Source organism: Rhinolophus sinicus, linkage group LG12, assembly GCF_036562045.2.
Source record: "Rhinolophus sinicus isolate RSC01 linkage group LG12, ASM3656204v1, whole genome shotgun sequence".
NCBI classification, from domain to species: domain Eukaryota; kingdom Metazoa; phylum Chordata; class Mammalia; order Chiroptera; family Rhinolophidae; genus Rhinolophus; species Rhinolophus sinicus.
The window spans coordinates 49,358,500-49,375,756 of NC_133761.1; the positions used below are offsets into that span (position 1 = coordinate 49,358,500).

Sequence of the window (17,257 nt, forward strand, 5' to 3'; positions counted from 1 at the left end):
CTCTTTGTCTGGTTTTGGTATCAGGATAATGCTGAATGAGTTTGGAAGCATTCCTTCCTCTTCAATTTTTTGGAGCGGATTGAGAAAGATTGGTGTTAAATTTTTGAATGCTTGGGAGAATTCACCTGTGAAGCCATCTGGTCCTGGACTGTTGTTTGTTGGTAGTTTTTCGATTACTGATTCTATTACTTTACTCATAATCAGTCTGTTCAGATTTACTATTTGTTTCTGATTCAGTCACCAACAATTGTATATTTCTAGGAATTTACCCATTTCTCCTGGGTTATCCAAATGGTTCATAGCAGTCTCTTATGATCCTTTGCATATCTGTGCTATTCGTTGTAACTTCTTTTTTAATTTCTGATTGTATTTATTTGGGCCCTCACATGTTTTGATGACTCAGGGTAAAGTTTTATCAATTTTGTTTGTCTTTTCAAAGAACTTATTCTTAGTTTCATTGATCTTTTCTATTTTTTTCACTATTTTATTTATTTCCACTGTGATCTTTATTATTTTCTTTTTTCTACTAACTTTGGGCATTGTTTTTGTTTTTTGTTTTTTGTGTTTTTTTTGTTTTGTTTTTCTTTTTCAGTTCCTTTAGGTGTAAGATTAGATTGTTTATTTGAGATTTTTCTTGTTTCTTAAGGTAGGCCTGTGTCACTATAAACTTCCATCTTAGAACTGCTTTTGATGCACCCATAGATTTTGGAATGTTGTTTTCATTTTCATTTGTCTGGAGGTATTTTTCTATTTTCTATTTGATTTCTTCATTGACCCATTGGTTGTTTAGTAGCATGTTGTTTATGCTCCACATAATTTAATTTTTTCCATTTTTTATTGCGGTTGATTTCTATTGTCACACCATCGTGTTCATAAGAGAAGCTTGATGTGATTTCAGTCTTCATAAATTTATTGTCTTTTTTGTGGCTGAACATGTGGTCTATCCTGTTAGATTGTTTCATGTGTACTTGAAAATAATGTGTATTCTACTGGCTTTGGATGAAATATTTTGTCTATTGAGATCTTTTGGTATAATGTGTCATTTAAGACCAGTATTTCCTTATTGACTATCTGTTTGTGTGAACTATTCATTGTTATAAGTGAGGTGTTCAAATCCCCTACTATTATTTTAATACTATCAACTTCTCTCTTTATTTCTGTTAATATTTGCTTTATTCATTTAGGTGCTCCTATGATGGGTGCGTAGATATTTATAAGTGTCATATCCTCTTGTTGGATTGATCCCTTTATCATTATATAATGCCCTTTTGTTCTCTTGTTACAGCCTTTGTTTTAAAGTTTATTTTGTCTGATGTAAGTATTGCTACTCCAGCTTTTTTTGTTTCTTTCCATTTGTATGGAATATCTTTAGCCATTCCTTCACTTTCAGTACATGTGTCTTTAGTTCTGAAGTGCGTCTTTTTTTTTTTTTCTTTCTTTTTTTTTTTTGAAGTGCGTGTCTTGTAGGCAGTGTCTTTTGATTGGAGTGTTTAGTCCATTTGCATCAAAGTAATTTTTGATAGGTATGTTTTTATTTTCATGTTAATTGTTTTATGGTTACTTTTGTAGTTCTTCTCTATTTCTTCATCTCTTGATCTCTTCCCTTGTGATTTGGTGACTTTCTTTAGTGTTATGTTTGGATTCCTTTATTTTTATTATTTCTTACTCTATTATAGGTTTGTGGTTACCATGAGGTTCATATATAACAACCTATGTACATAGCAGTCTGTTTTAAGTTGATGTTCACTTAAATTTGTATCCATTCTGAAATCACTATATTTTTACTCCCTCACCAGTGTTTTATGTTTTTGATCTGTTATATAATTTTATTGTATGTATGCCTTACCTTATTATTTTAGGTATAGATAATTTTACTACTTTTTATTTTTAACCTTCATACTAGTTATATAAATAGTTGTCCCACTACCTTTACTATTTGTTTTTCTTTACCAGGGAGATTTTTTTCTTTCATATATTTTCTTATTTCTACTTATGTCTTTTTCTTTTGTGCTTAAAAAGCACAAAATATTCCTCTTAAACCTGATTTTAGTGGTCATGTAGTCCTTTAGCTTTTGATTTTTTAGGAAATGATCTGTCTTTCAATTCTAAATGATAACCTTGTTGGATAGAGTAGTCTTGATTGTGGGCTTTTTTCTTTTCATTACATTAAATATATCCTGTCACTCCCTCCTGGCCTGAAAAATGTATGTTGAAAAATCAGCTGATAGTATTATGGGGTTCTTTGTATGTAACTAGTTGTTTTTCTCTTGATAATTTTTATGATTCTCTATCTTTAGTTTTTAATATTTTAATTATAATGTGTCTCGGTGTGGATCTGTTTGGGTTCATCTTGTTTGGGGCTCTGTACATCCTGGACCTGGATTCCACTGGGGCTCTTACTAGGACTTTTGCTTTGACCCAGGAGTTGTATAGAAGTGCGTTAATACATTTTCATATGTAAGGGATTTTCAAACTTGTCCTTTTTTTCTGCCATAATGACATAAAGATTGCATAAAAGAAGACTATTTCCATGAGAGTAGTGTTTTGCACTTTTTGAGATTTGCTTTATGGTCTAGAAGATTGTCAGTATGTATAAGTGTACAAGCTGGACTCAAACACAGTGTTTCAATGTTAGGCATAGTGTTCTTTATTGGCTTATTATTTTAAACTGACTCAATAAAATTGCTAAAATATTCAGTATCTCTATTGTGTTTTTTTTTGTTTTTTTTTTGGTCTGCTTTTATCTGTCAGTTACTAAGAACATATAGGAAAGACTTACATGGTAGATATGTCAGTGTCTCCTGAGAGAGACTGACAAATAAATCAGAATTTTTTTGCTCTATGTATTTTGCAAATGTTTTTATTATATACATACAAATTTGGAGTTCCTCTATCTTCGTGGTAAACTAAATCTTGTTTTCAATGCTATCATTTTTCTGGTAATGTTTTTTTTGCCTAAATTTCCATTTTTTTCTGATATTAATATAATTATTTATCAGCTCTTTTTGCTTAGTACTTATTTGTTATGGCACATCTACAATTTTACTTTCAAACTTTCTTTGTCCTTATAGGCAAAGAAACCAATTTAGAACTTATTCCTAGTGCCCTAGGATAGCTATCCCAATTGTGAACTCAGGGAAAGTGGGTGATTGACCACTGGGTGGAGCCGTGGACCCAGTAGGCCCACTGCAAACTATATTCTTTAGCCGGAGTTTCATTATTGCCTGACCCCGTAAAGCCCCACACTAGTGGGCATGGCCATGATGAAGCTGTGAACGTCTGCTCAGATCCAGTATCCCATAGTCCTCAAAATTTCTAGATACTTCCCTTTTTCCACTATACAGTCAATAGTGATAGCTGCAGGCTCCTTTGGGAACAAGGAGAAGGAATAAGGGAATCATTATAATATACACATGCCATGGATTTTCAGTATTTTTCCTCACAGGGACTCATCTACCCTTTTGGTCAATGGGTTTTGGATCTTAACGGTGGCTCAATTCTGGGAACTGAGCAAGGGATCTTAACTTTTTTTATTGGATTAACTACCCTTGTCCTCCTGTTTCTCTATTCTTGCCTTTTTCTTTGGTTGTAGATGTTAAGCAATACCCTTGTTATTTGCTCCTAAGGATGCCATGACCTATTAACTATCTCGACACTCCCTGTGGTTCAACCCCCTTGGCTGCCCTTTGCCTTGTCAGTTACTTTGGTAATTATAGCCCAGGCTTCTGGCACCCTGACTCCTGCAACTACATACCTCATTCTTTCAGCTCCTTGAGTATATAATCTCTTCTTTTCCTTATGCGATCTAGCACTTCTTTAGCTGGGTCATGCTGGGATGACACCTTACTTATTATCCTAGCAGCCTAGAGAGAAGCTGGGCAGCTTCTGAGGGGGTCATCTGTTGCCTTCTGCATTGTCTTCTAGAACAAAGGAAGGATTAGTTCTTATTAAAGAAGAGTGTGCTATCTCTGTAAATTCTTGAGGTTTCAGAGAGCTGTAGGAGTCTCCTTTCCTTGTTTCAAGATCTCTGATTTTCCCAGGCAGGGCTCTGACTGTAGCTTAGCTGACCTGCCTTGGCTGACCATTTAAATGTTCCTGGAGCTCTGCAATTCTGATTATTGACTCTTCCTTCTGTTGCTGTTTCTGTCATTTCACTGCAGGAGATAGCTGCCTCTTTCCAAACTACCAAGGAGGCCCTTTAATAGTTTTGAACTGCGTATTCAAGCCCTGGAGCTCTCATTTTCCTCTACAGAGTATCAATCTGACTTAGCAATAGTCAGCCAACTCCATTGTCTATGTGGCATGGTTTTCACCATATTTTCAATAGCTTGAGTCATCACACCTGCAAGGAGATTTTCACACCAGGAAAGTTTTTTAGGCTAACATTGGTGATATCTTTAGTAACGCATGGCTTCCATTGTGCCCAGGGTCTGTCTGTGACCCAAACACCACTGAGGATAGTGGGGTGGGAAGTGAATCTGTCCCAGAACCCTATCTCACTGCTTGTTTTCTCAGGATTCTTATGGTCCTACTTGTGTTATTTCAGGTTCTCCAAGAAACAGATGCCAAAACTGGATTTATTGGGGAAAACGGGAAAGCTGAGACAGCTGTTAAATCTGGATTCAGGTTCAACCCCAGTGGAGGAGAGGGAAGGACGAAAGCCTGGATAGGAAAAGTCTTAGACTGCAGTGCAGTTACAAGAAAGCTTTGGCAAAGCTGATGGGAAGTCCTTGAGCCAGAGTTGCCCTTTAGAGGAGTCTTTTTTCTTCTATAATTACACCTGCATTAGTATCCCTGCCTGCCGTACTCACTTGCTAACAGGGAGCAACCCTGAGACTCTGTGCAAGTGAAGTGATTAACTCTGAGAGCATAGCAGCTGAGGCCCTTGGCCATTTTCAGTTTCTGCAATTGGAAACCTGGGAGATTTCTAATCTGAGTAAAGATACATACTCATGGCTGCCATAGAAATAATACACTTTATTTCTCTTATTTGTAACACCTTTAAATTAACAAGTATTAATTTATTTACTACCTTTGCCCCTTTCCAAAATAATATAACACTTTCACCACCATTCCATAAGTTGTTGGTCAGTATTTGAGGTCTGTCTTTTCTTTTTTTCTTTTTTTGTATGTGAAAGATGTGACGTCTGTGCTTAGGTTCCTTTTTGTTTGTTTGTTTGTTTGTTTATTTGTTGCATATAAACTTCCAGATGTTCTAGTACCATTTGTTGAAAACACTGTCCTTTCTCCATTGAGTTTTCTTTGTTCCCTTGTCCAAAGTCAGTCAGTTGTATTTATGTGAGTCTACTTCCGGGCACTCTGTTCTATTTCATTGACGCGTGTGTCTATTCTTCACCAATTCAATGCTGTCCTGATTAATGTAGCTTTATAGGAAGCCTTGACGTTGGGTAACGTGAGCTTTCACCTTTGCCTTTTTTCTTCTGTGTTGTGATGGCTATTCCAGGTCTTTTACCTCTCCATATAGGTTTTAGAATCAGTTTGTCAATAACCACCAAATAACTTGTTAGGATTTTCATTGGGATTACATGAATCAGATCAAGGTGGGAAGAGCTGGTATCTTACTGGTATTGACGATGCCTATCCATGTACGCGAATATTTCTCCATTTATTTAGATCTTCTTTGACTTTTTCATCAGAGTGTTGTAGTTTTCCTCACAACATAAATATAGCTAGCTAGCTATCTAGATAGATAGATAGATAGATAGATAGATAGATAGATAGATAGATAGATAGAGATATCCCATAGGTTTTCTGCTACACTAAATTATATATAATATTTTAATGTCAAAGTTTAATTGTTTTATGCTGGTATACAGGAAAACAATTGAGTTTTATATATTGACATGTATCTTTCAGCTTGCTATACTTGTTTATTAGTTCCAGGAGATATTTTGTATATTCTCTGGCATTTTCTACATAGACATATTCATCTACCAAAAAAAGCCTTTTTTTTTTTTTTTTTTTTGGTTTTGTTGATTTTTCTCTAGGTTTTGGTTTTGCTGATTTTCTCTAGTTTTCCTGTTTTCAGTTTCATTTATCTCTGCTCTAATTTTTATGATGTATTTTCTTCCGGTTGCTTTAGGCTTAAATTATACTTTTCACTTCAGTTCTCTAAGGTAGAATCTTATGTTATTGATCTTAGAACTTTCTTTTTTTCTAATGTGAATGTTTTATGCTATAAATTTTCACCTAAGTTCTGCTTTAATTGTATCCACAATTTTGGTACATTGTATTTTCAGTTCAAAATATTTCTAATTTCTCTTGAGAAAATGTCTTTGACCTGTGAATTACTTCGAAATGATTTGCAATTTTTCCTGTTAATCATCCTGTTATTGATTTCTAATTTAATTATTTTATAGTCAGAGAGCATACCTTGTAGGATTTCATTTCCTTTCCCTCTTTCCTTTACTCCCACATAATTATGAGATAATACAGGGCTTTCATATAATTTAGAACTGGTGCCAGTATGTCAGTCCCTTAGGGGACAGCAGGCCAGCACCAGAGTGGACTAAGCACTCTTACACATTCCTCCCTACTCAACTATGCAGTTCATCTCACTTCACTGAAGAACGTTTGCAGTAGCTCCTGCCAAGGGCATCCTTTACTTTCATGGCACCAATGTTAGTTTCTTAGGTTTGACAAATGCACTGTGATTGTGTAAGTTGTTAATGTAAGGAGAAGCTGAGTGAAGGCTATATGGGAATTCTTTATATTATTTCTTCAACATTTCTGTAAACCTAAAATTAATATGAAGTAAAGCCATGAAATAGGTAAACCAAAGCTTCCATAGTTGAGAGTTTTGGGAAGGTGAAATGGAAATAATGTATTTAATTCCATTTGCATAAGTTTAACCTAAAGGAGTAAAAGAAAAGCTCTGTTAATGATTTCTTATTTTCAAGTTCAAATAAACAGCCCAGTAATGGTTCCATTATTTAAGGAGATAGGATGAAAATTGCTAAAAGTTATAGGTTTAAGTCAGGCACCCCTGAGAGCAAAAGTGTCAAGAGTGGTCTTTGAAGCCAGATTTCAAAATGAGTGAGGACACAGAAGCATTGAATTATAAACCAACTATACAGAAGTAATGGAGTCTTTCAAAAAGTCTGTATAGCTGAGAGAAATACTTTTGAATGAAATTTGTATGTGCTTTTAGGATCAGGCTAATAAGCCAATAAAAAGAGATTTTTAGGTGTTGGGAATAAGAGGCAATGGATTTGATACTTTCCTAAAAGAAGCAGTTGTAGATACAATAAAGAGCCGTATAGGTGAATAGCTTAGTATTGATTTAGAGGTGACGAATGTTTTTTATTCCCTTGGAGATGAAGGTGCAATGATGGGGTGATACATAGAGAATAGATTTGGGAGTGGTGAAAAATTATGTAAATTAGTGAAGTAGATTTTTATGAAAGGTAGAATTCAGGGCATGGAAAGAATGGAGGTCAATTTAGAAACAAATCTGGAAAGTGTGTGTGTGTGTGTGTGTGTGTGTGTGTGTGTGTGTGATGGGAGAAAAATAATTGCCTTAGCACTGTTGACCATAGTTGTTGTCTGGTTCCTAGTCTTAGGGATCAGAATGAGTCTCAACTTATATTGTCTCCTCCGGGCTAATCCATGCTTGAAAATTGTGTCACTTGGATTTTTAAGTTTCTCTTCCATGTTTTGAATGAGCTGATAGTTGCTCTTATGTTGAAGTACCTTTTTTTCTAAGAACATTTGGCTGTTTTGAAATCACAATTACCCTGAAGGTGGAAATACCACAATTCTTCATTTTAAGAGAAAAGAAATACCAGTTTGTCCTCTTACCGTTCTGAATTCCTCAGATTTTCCATTGCCTGGAGAAAAATGGTTGGCAGGAGAGTATTCTTTGTGCTTTTTAGAAGATGTGGAAGACCTTTCAAAGGCCTTTTAATAATGAGCAAAAAGCATTTATTTTTCCTTATTGGAGGAATAAAATCTGTTATACTTCATGTAAGTTCCTGGGGGTGGGGGAGGGAGGGTGGAAGAAGGAGGTAGAAATGAAGACGATGATTTAGGATACCAAAAATTACAGTTATTTGTAGAAGCCTTTAACTGAAAATAGATCTTTCTCTTGAGATTTCAATTTGTTCTGAAAAATAATATTACAAAATCCAACATTGCACAATAAAAATGGCAAAAGCAAGGGAAGATTTATGGTGATGATCCTTGGCAGTTTATTGAAACCGTCGTGCTCTTGTTTGAAACTGAGATGCTTTATGTTCTTCCTATATGAACATCACCTTACATTTGTGCAATTCTTGTTCTGTGTGTACACTCTCATTTAGTACCTGTTTTTTGTTATGCTCCAAAAGGACAGGGGTCTTGAGAGAAGAAATGAGGGACAGTTACAGAGGAAACAGAGAGGAAGTCACCCCAGACCCACCTAGACTGGTCTGGACATAATAGCTGACTTAAAAGGCCCCTTCCATCATAGAGTGTGTATAAGAAATGACCTCATCAGACCCTTCACTTCCACTCACCAGTACAAACAGCAATATCTCAAAATAGTCTGAACTGCCATGTTGGCAGTTGTTTCAAGGAGGGAGAACTTTAGTCCCAAGGCTTGTTGGCATTAGCATTGGAGAAAAATTAATAAAAGACTGAAATCTGTCTGCACAGAGCTTGGAGATGCAATGGGACATAAGAAGAGCAACACAGATCTGAACTGTGTATTAGCTTTACTGATAACTGCAGCTATATTTGTGGTGGGAGGAAGAGAAAGTAGAATTAAATGGATTTACTTCTTTCAGCAGACTTGTTCGCTTAGCTGTGGACTGTGAGATGTCTGTTAACTAGGTGTGTGCACATGTGTGCATGTATATGAAGTATATGTTACAGAATATGAGATAGTCATAGGCAATCGAGTCAAGAATAAAGGATATAATTTGTTATTGTTCATCTCTTATAGATGCCAGGGTAAAAGGATATGTTTTTCTTTCTACATAAATGAAGTGATAGGAATTCTCTTGGCAGGAGTTACTGTAAACTTTGTTCTGAGCCAAGTAAGATAAACTGCGTAGATGAGTAGGGAGGGATGGGTAAGGGTAGTTAACCCACTCTGGTGCTAGCCTGCTGTCCCCAAGGAGACTGGCATGTGAACATCAGTTTTAATTTGCATAAAGGTCCTGCATTGTGTCAATTATACGGGGCTATGGGAAAGAGAGAAAGGAATGGCTCTCCTTAACCTTTCTGTATGAGGAAGAAATGCCAAGTCTTTTCACAGTCTGTGAACACACCATGAAGACCTAAGCGGAGCCTTTCATGCCGCCTTCCCCAGTGACGATAGAACCATCACTTACAGATATTATTATGTGCCTGGCAACTCCATGGGCCACATTACATAGTTGATCTCATTTAAACTTCACAGGAAGCTTATGAAGTAGGAAGCAGTACGCATGAGGTGACAAAACTTAGAGAAGTTACTTAACTCAACACAGATCACCTCTCGGTGGAGCCAGAAATAAACCTTGGTCCTTCAGATCTAATGCCCTTGCCCTTAAACCTTGGGCTGTAAAAGCTCTAACAGATTTCTTCCACTACAAGATTCCTAAAACCCAGAATCGTTTTTCCCCAGAAGCGTCTAGTTCAGTTGTTCAGCAGAAACCATTTTTTAAGCAAATATTTATCCAGCAATTTTTGTGTGCCACACACTGTTCAGGTGCTGGGGATAAAGCAGTGAATATCAAAGATAAAAATACCACATAGAGAATAAATTATAGCAGAGGAAGACCAACAGTAAACAAATAGAAAAAAATCTCTAGTATTCCTGGTGGGAAGAAATGCTGTGGAGAAAAATCAAGCAGGGATATTAGGGGAGTTCAGTGTTGCCATTTGACTTTGGCTTTTTGTCGAAGATCTTAACTGAGGGAGTACTGTTTAAGCAGAGACCTAAAAGAAGTGAGAGGCAGCCATGTGGATGCCTGGGTGAAGAACATTCCAGGCAGTCGAAGAACAAATGCAGAACCAGAATGTCAGACCCTGTAGGGTCAGGTTGACGGGAGGAAGAAGACAGTGGGTAAAGACGATATGGTATTATCACTCTAATTGGAGTCGAAAGTCTCTTTGACGTTAATCAATAAAAAGTAAAGTAAAAATACTGATGATTCTGAACATCAGCCCATCTTTAAATTGCTCATCCCAGATTGCTTTTGTGCATGCATCCTTGTTACTATAACCAGGATCATTTCTGCAGCAACCTGTCAGACATCAAAAAGTCCTCTCTTGTGCTCGCTTGGGCAGCACATATACTTAAATTGGAACAGTACAGAGATTGGCATGGCCCCTGTGTAAGGATGACACGCAGATTCATGAAACATTCCACATTTATTTCTTTTAACAAAAGTCCTCTCTTGTGTTGTTTTAGCTATGCTTTCAGATTGTTGAAGAGTAAATATATGAACATTATCACGGAAGAGTTTATCATTTTTGAAGCATATATTTTATAGCAGAGCAGCTGTTCAATGGTGATGCAATTCTGAGAGCAGCACCATTGTCTGGCAGCCTTTAAACCTGAGGCATCACACGGCGAATTGCTTTGTTCTGTACTTTGACTCTTGTATTTGTTGACCCAATAGTTTTTCAAGGAAGTAATTGAATAGCGATCACATTTTTCTTTCATTGTTTAATTGGGTTACTTTATTTTTGTTTTTCACTATTAGTTTCAGGTGTACAAAACAACATAATGATTAGACATTTACACCCCTCACAAAGTGATAACTCCCCCTCCCCCAATCTACTACTCCAGTGACATCGTAGATAGCTATTACAATACCATTGACTGTATTCCCTATGCTGTGACTATATACATATGTCATACATATATATACATACACACACAGATACGTGTGTGTATGTATATACATACACATTTTAATTATGGTTGACATTCAATGGCATTTTTCTTTATTATCTTTGCCCTGCTATTTGTGGTGCCTGGCATACCTGCTCACTGATGAATTAAATGAAAGCAGCAGTGCCCTCATCCTACATCCTCTCCAAAGTTGGTGACACCACAATGGTTGGACTTAAATTCAAAATTTTATGTAGTGCTGGACCGGGGCTAAATTCTGTTCATACGTAGGAAATAACTGATAGTAATAACAGGCAACATAATATGTTTAAAATATTTCATTTTCAGAGAATGTGGCCCTCCGTACACATCATAACTTGTGAAAAGAAAATGCTATTTAGGGATAATTACTAGCACCTCTTTTGGATGTAATAAAAACCAAGTTTTGAGTCATTCTTCATGTGTAAAGTTTCCAGACAAAGCCAGCCTTAAAAACAGATGAGAAGTTTAAAAGAATATAATTCTCATTTTGTGGTGTGGGCCCATTTCAAATAAGGAAATCAAAGCTACCTATTTTTATTATCTATGAAACATAGTCAAAAACAATACACAGTAGAAGTCATTTAAGCAATGTTCTAGCCTTTTAAGAATGCCATTTTAAAAGACACTGGTAGCCATTATTTCTTTGTACTAATGTGTGTGTGTGCATGCAACTGAGTGTACATTTGTAATTTTAAAAACTCTTTATTATGAAAAAGTTAAAACATGAAAGGTTAACAGACTGTGCAATGAACCACCACGTACATATAACCCAGCTTCAACAATTATCAATTTTTAGTCAATTTGGTTTCCTCTGTACTCTAATCCAGTTGCCCCTGCCCATATTATTTTTGAAGAAAATCCTCAAAAGATATGATTTCATCAATATAAATTTTAGTATATATCACTAAGAGATACCCTTTAAAAATAAACACAACCAGTTTCATCCCCAAAAATGATCACCCTGCCCTAATGTCACCACTCCGTTTTTGTTCAAAAGTCCAATTAGTTCATATGTTATAAATGTTTTTATTTAGTGACGGTTTGTTTGAAGGAGCATGTAAAGAAATTCCAATCATTATAATTAGACAGTATCTCTTAAGTCTTTATGATAGGTTTCCCTCTAAAACTTTTTCTCCTTGAAATTTATTTATTGAAGAAAGTAGATCTTTGTCATTATCTTAGTCATTTCTGGCTACAACAAAAGCCATCATAAACTGGGTGGCTTAAATCATAAACATTTTAATATATGCACTTTTACTTTTCAATAATAGTTGACATTCAGTATTATATTAGTTTCAGGTATACAGTATACTGGTTAGACATTTATATCATTCATAGAGTTATCTATATAACTACAGAAACAAAACAAAGGATAAAAATCAATTTATTGATTTTCATATCAATAAATGCAGAAAAAGCATTTGACAAAATCCAGCATCCATTTATAATAAAAACTCCTGGTAAAGTGGGAATAGAGAGAACATACCTCAACATAATAAAAGCCATGTATGACAAACCCACAACTAATATCATACTGAATGGGGAAAAGCTAAAAACATTCTCCTTAAGATCAGGAACAAGACAAGGATGTCCACTTTTACCACTTTTATTCAACATAGTGCTGGAAGTCCTAGCCACAGCAGTCAAACAAAAAAATGAAATAAAACACATCCAAATTGGAAAGGAAGAAGTAAAATTGTCATTATTTGCAGATGACATGATACTATATAGAGAACCCTAAAGATTCCACCAGAAAAACTATTAGAACTGATAAATGAATCCAGTAAAGAAGTAGGATATGAAATTAATATTCATAAATAGTTGCATTTTTATACACCAATAATGAACTATCAGAAAGAGAAATAAAGGAAACAATCCCATTTACAATTGCATCCAACAAATATCTAGGAATAAATTTAACCAAGGATATAAAAGACCTGTACTCTGAAAATTATAAGTCATTGAAGAAAAACTTGAAGAAGATACAAATAAATAGAAGCACATACCATGCTCATGGATAGGGTGAGTTACATTGTTAAAATGTCCATACTTCCTAAAGCAATCTATATAGTGTATGCAATCCCTATCAAAACACCAATGCATTTCACCCAGAACTGGAGCAAATAATCCTAAAACTTATATAAAACCACAGAAAACCCCAATTTGGCACTACAATCTTGAGACAGAAAAAGTTTTAGGTATCATGCTACAAAATATCAAACTATGTTATAAGTCTATACTAATCAAAACAGTATGGTATTGGCATAAAAACAGACATGTAGATCAATGGAACAAAACATAGAGCTCAGAAATAAATCCACACCAATATTGTCAATTAATTTATGACAAACTAGCAAAGAATATTTAATCAGGTAAAGACAGTCTATTCCATAAACGGTGTTGGGAAAACTGGACAGATACATGCAAAAAAATTAAAATAGATACTTTCTTAAACCATATACAAGAATAAACTCAAAATGGATTAAAGTCATAAATTTAAGACCCAAATCCATAAAACTCCTAGAAGAAAACATAGACAGTAAGTTATCTGACATTGCTCTTAGTAGTATTTTTTTTTCCCTAACATACCTCTTTTGGCAAGGGAAACAAACAAACAAAAAAATACACAAATGGAACTACATGACACTAAAGTGTTTTTGCACAGCTAAGGGAACCATCAACAGACAAAAAGACAACTTACCAATTTGGAGAAGATATTTGTTCACGTAAAGGGCTAATATCAAAATTTTATAAAGAACTCATACAACTTAACATCAAGAAAAGAAACAAACCAATTAAAAGATGGGCAGAGGACCTGAATAGGCATTTCTCCAAAGAGGACATACGACAGCCAATTGATGTGTGAAAAGATGTTCAACATCACTAATCATCAGAGAAATGCGAATTAAAGCCACAATGAGATATCACCTCACCTGTCAGAATGGTTATCATCAGTCAAACAACAAATGTTGGCAAGGATGAGGAGAAAAGGGAATCTTTGTGCACTGCTGGTGGAGTTGCAAATTGGTGCAGCCATCGTGGAAAACAATGTGGAGGTTCCTCAAGATTTAAACACCTTATGACCCAGCAATTCCACTTCTGGGTACTTACCTGAAGAAATCCAAAATACTAACATGAAAAGATATATGAACCCCTATGTTCATTGCAGCATTTTTTACAATTGTCAAGATATAGAAGTAACCTAAGTGGCCATCAATAGATGATTGGATAAAGAAGTGGCACATATATTCAATGGAATATTACTCAGTCATAAAAATGAATGAAATCTTACCATTTGCAACAGCATGGATGGACATAGAGTGTATGATGCCAAGTGAAATAAATCAGACAGAGAAACACATATATCATATGATCTCACTAATATATGGAATCTAAAAAGCAAAATAAACAAACAAACAAAACAGAAAAAGACTCATAGATGCAAAGTAAAAACTTATGGTTGCCAGATATGGAGGGTTGTGTGGCCAAGTTATAAAGGTGAAAAAATTAAGACATATAAATTGGTAGTTTCAAATTGTCATGGGGAATTAAAGTCCAGCATAGGGAATATTGTTAATAAAGTTGTAATAACTATGTATAGTGTCAGGTGGAAACGTGACTAATTGAGGAGATCACTTCACAAATTATATAAATGTGTAGCCACTATGCTGTTCACTTGAAACTAATATAAAATAATATTGAATGTCAATGGTAATTGAAAAAAATAATAATTAAAAAACTACTTTGTATTGTTGAGATAAACCCCAGTTGTTAATAATATATCCATTTTAGAAATTGCTGCATTCCATTTTTAAATGTTTTATTAGGATTTTTTTAACCTATGTTTATGAAGGATATTGTCTATAAATGTCTTTCTTCTTTCGGTAAAAATTTGTTTTTCTGTTTTTGTTATCACCATCAGAGTAACCCTGCCCTCTAAGATGAGTTAGGAAGTTCCCTCATCCACTCTTTTCTGAAAGATTTAGTGTCAAATTGGCATTATCTCTTTATCAAATGTCTGTTAATTCACCTATGAAACATGTTGGGCTACGAGTATTTGGTAAGGGATATTTTCGAATACAGAGTTATCAAAAATAATTTCTTATTTACTGAAATAACTGTTAAAAATAATTTCAGTATCTGAATAAATATAGGGCTATGTATATATTTACTGCTTTTGTGAGTTTTAGAAAATTTTGTTATTTAAGAAATTTGTACATTTTGTCTAAGGTGTCAAATCGATTGGCATCAAATTGTTTCTAATATCTCCTTTTATACTTTTAAGGCCTCTATGCTCTGTAACGATGACCCTACTTTCATCTATGGCATTGATAACTTGTATTTTCTCATTTTTTAATTTTTTTGACAAGGTTTATCAATTTTATATTTTTCAGTAAACCAATTTCTCACCTTGCTGATCTTCTGTAAATTTTATTCTTTTTTGTTTTGTGCTCTTGTATTATTCCCATTCTTCTGCTTAGTCGAGTTTAATTTGCTACTCTTTGTATTCTTGAATTAGATCCCTATGTAATTGTTTTACACTTTTATTTTTCTAATATAGGATTTTAAAGTTCTACATTTCTCTGTAATTCCTCTAAAAATAAAGATACTGCTGTATCTGGTCCCACACATTTTGATATTTTATGTTTTCATTTTTATTCAGTTAGAAATCTTTTGTAATTTCTTTTGTGATTACTTTTTCACCCATAGGTTATTAATAATAGTTTTACCTAATTTCCTAATTGGGTACTTCTTAGATATGTTATTTTTATTTCATATTTGGAGCCACTGTGGTCAAAGAACATATTCTAGATAGTTTCAATCCTTTGAAATTTATTGAGACTTGCTTTGTTACTCAGCATGTGGTTTGTGTTGGTGAATGTTTTCATGTACTCTTGTTTATTCTACTCTTGATTACAATATTCTGTAAAAGCCAGTAAGTTCAATTTGTTGATGATACTCAGATCTTCTATATCTTTAGTGATTTATTTTCTAATTTTGTCAATTACTGAGGAAGACACATTTTGCTTCATGTATTTTGAAACTCTTATTACTCTCATACATATTTAGGATTGTTACATATTCCTGATAATTTCATGTTTTTTTTATCATTATGCAATGATGCTCTGATGACATTCTTTTTTTTTTTTTTTGAAGTCTATTTTGTCTGATAAGAAATAAAACCACGTCAACTTTGCTATGCTTAATGTTTGGATGGCATACTTTTTTTCCATTGCAATATCTTTTCATCTTGCTCATTTTTATATGAAATTAGTTTTATTGAACTTTTTTACAAGGAAGTGGTAAATGAGGATAGCTTTACTTGCTTTACTGCTTTACTCTTGCTTCTTATGCACAATGATTAAAAAAATAATCTCATAGTGTCTACATTTTTCTCCTCTGCAATATATCTGCATTTTCTATTTCCTTTGTCCATGCATTTATCCTGCACAATTTGAATTCTACTCCCAGCATTTTCTCTCAATGCAGAGTTTTGTCCTAAGAGGGAATTTGTCTTGGTTAGTACTAAGTGCATGTATCCTGGACCGCTCTTAGCCCTTTCAGAACTCGATACAGATCCTTCTCTTCCATGCATTTGAGTGTGTAAAACCCTTTCCAATTATAGCAGTAGTTCTCACATTGGCCCTTACACCTTTCAGAAGTACCTGTTTGTGATTCAGGAGTTCTCCTGTTTTTAAGGGAGTCCCCTGTTGCTTCCCTCTTCTCCTATATGGATGATGTTGCCCCATTGGTTTAGTGCTGTCAGTGGTTTTCTTCCCTGTCAGCTTTTTGAGGTTTGTAGGGATATTAGACACAGTGGGAGGTTTTTGTAGATATTTTTCTGTGAGCTTTGATTTTAATATTTTAGTTGCTCTCTCTATGTATGGAGATTCAGGGAAATTCCAAACAATTCTGCTGCTGAAGTCATGTTTTCAGAGTTCAGTGGCTACTCTTATTTTCGTTGCAAAGCAGTATGTTTGTACTGTTTGGTGTCTGTAGTGAGAGAAGTGTGATACTGATCTTTTTCGAAAGGACCATTTAAGAATCCAGATTAGAGGTTCTCTGAAGTTGTCTCTTATCATGACTACTGCATTTTCTTAGTGTTATAAGTACAGTTCTTTTCACTACTGGCTCTTAGTGTGCCATGGTTATTTCAAGAGAGGATCACAGAAGAGCGTGTGTAGTGAGGAAGTTCCCAGATAAGACATTTGTTCTCTATTAGTGATCCTGTATTGCTATACGGTGGCTGGGACTCTCCTGCTTTACGATTTATGTAAAGGGGCTAATTCAGAAAAAACGGTACCTCTCTTACCATCTACCATTGAAATGGGTATCTTTCATGTAATATAAGTGAATGAGCTGAATGCGGGCTAATGCTGGACAGAATCA

At 34.8% G+C, this 17,257-nt stretch overlaps 1 protein-coding gene and 1 non-coding gene across 3 annotated transcripts in view; both read left to right on the forward strand.

Annotated features, from left to right (window-relative positions):
* The window catches only part of FMN2 (formin 2), a 318,182-nt gene that overhangs the window by 266,788 nt on the left and 34,137 nt on the right, over positions 1 to 17,257 (forward strand). The window lies entirely within an intron of this gene.
* Positions 10,260 to 10,363, forward strand: LOC141568002 (U6 spliceosomal RNA). The gene has a single exon (XR_012491021.1). It is a non-coding gene; the product is annotated as a U6 spliceosomal RNA (small nuclear RNA).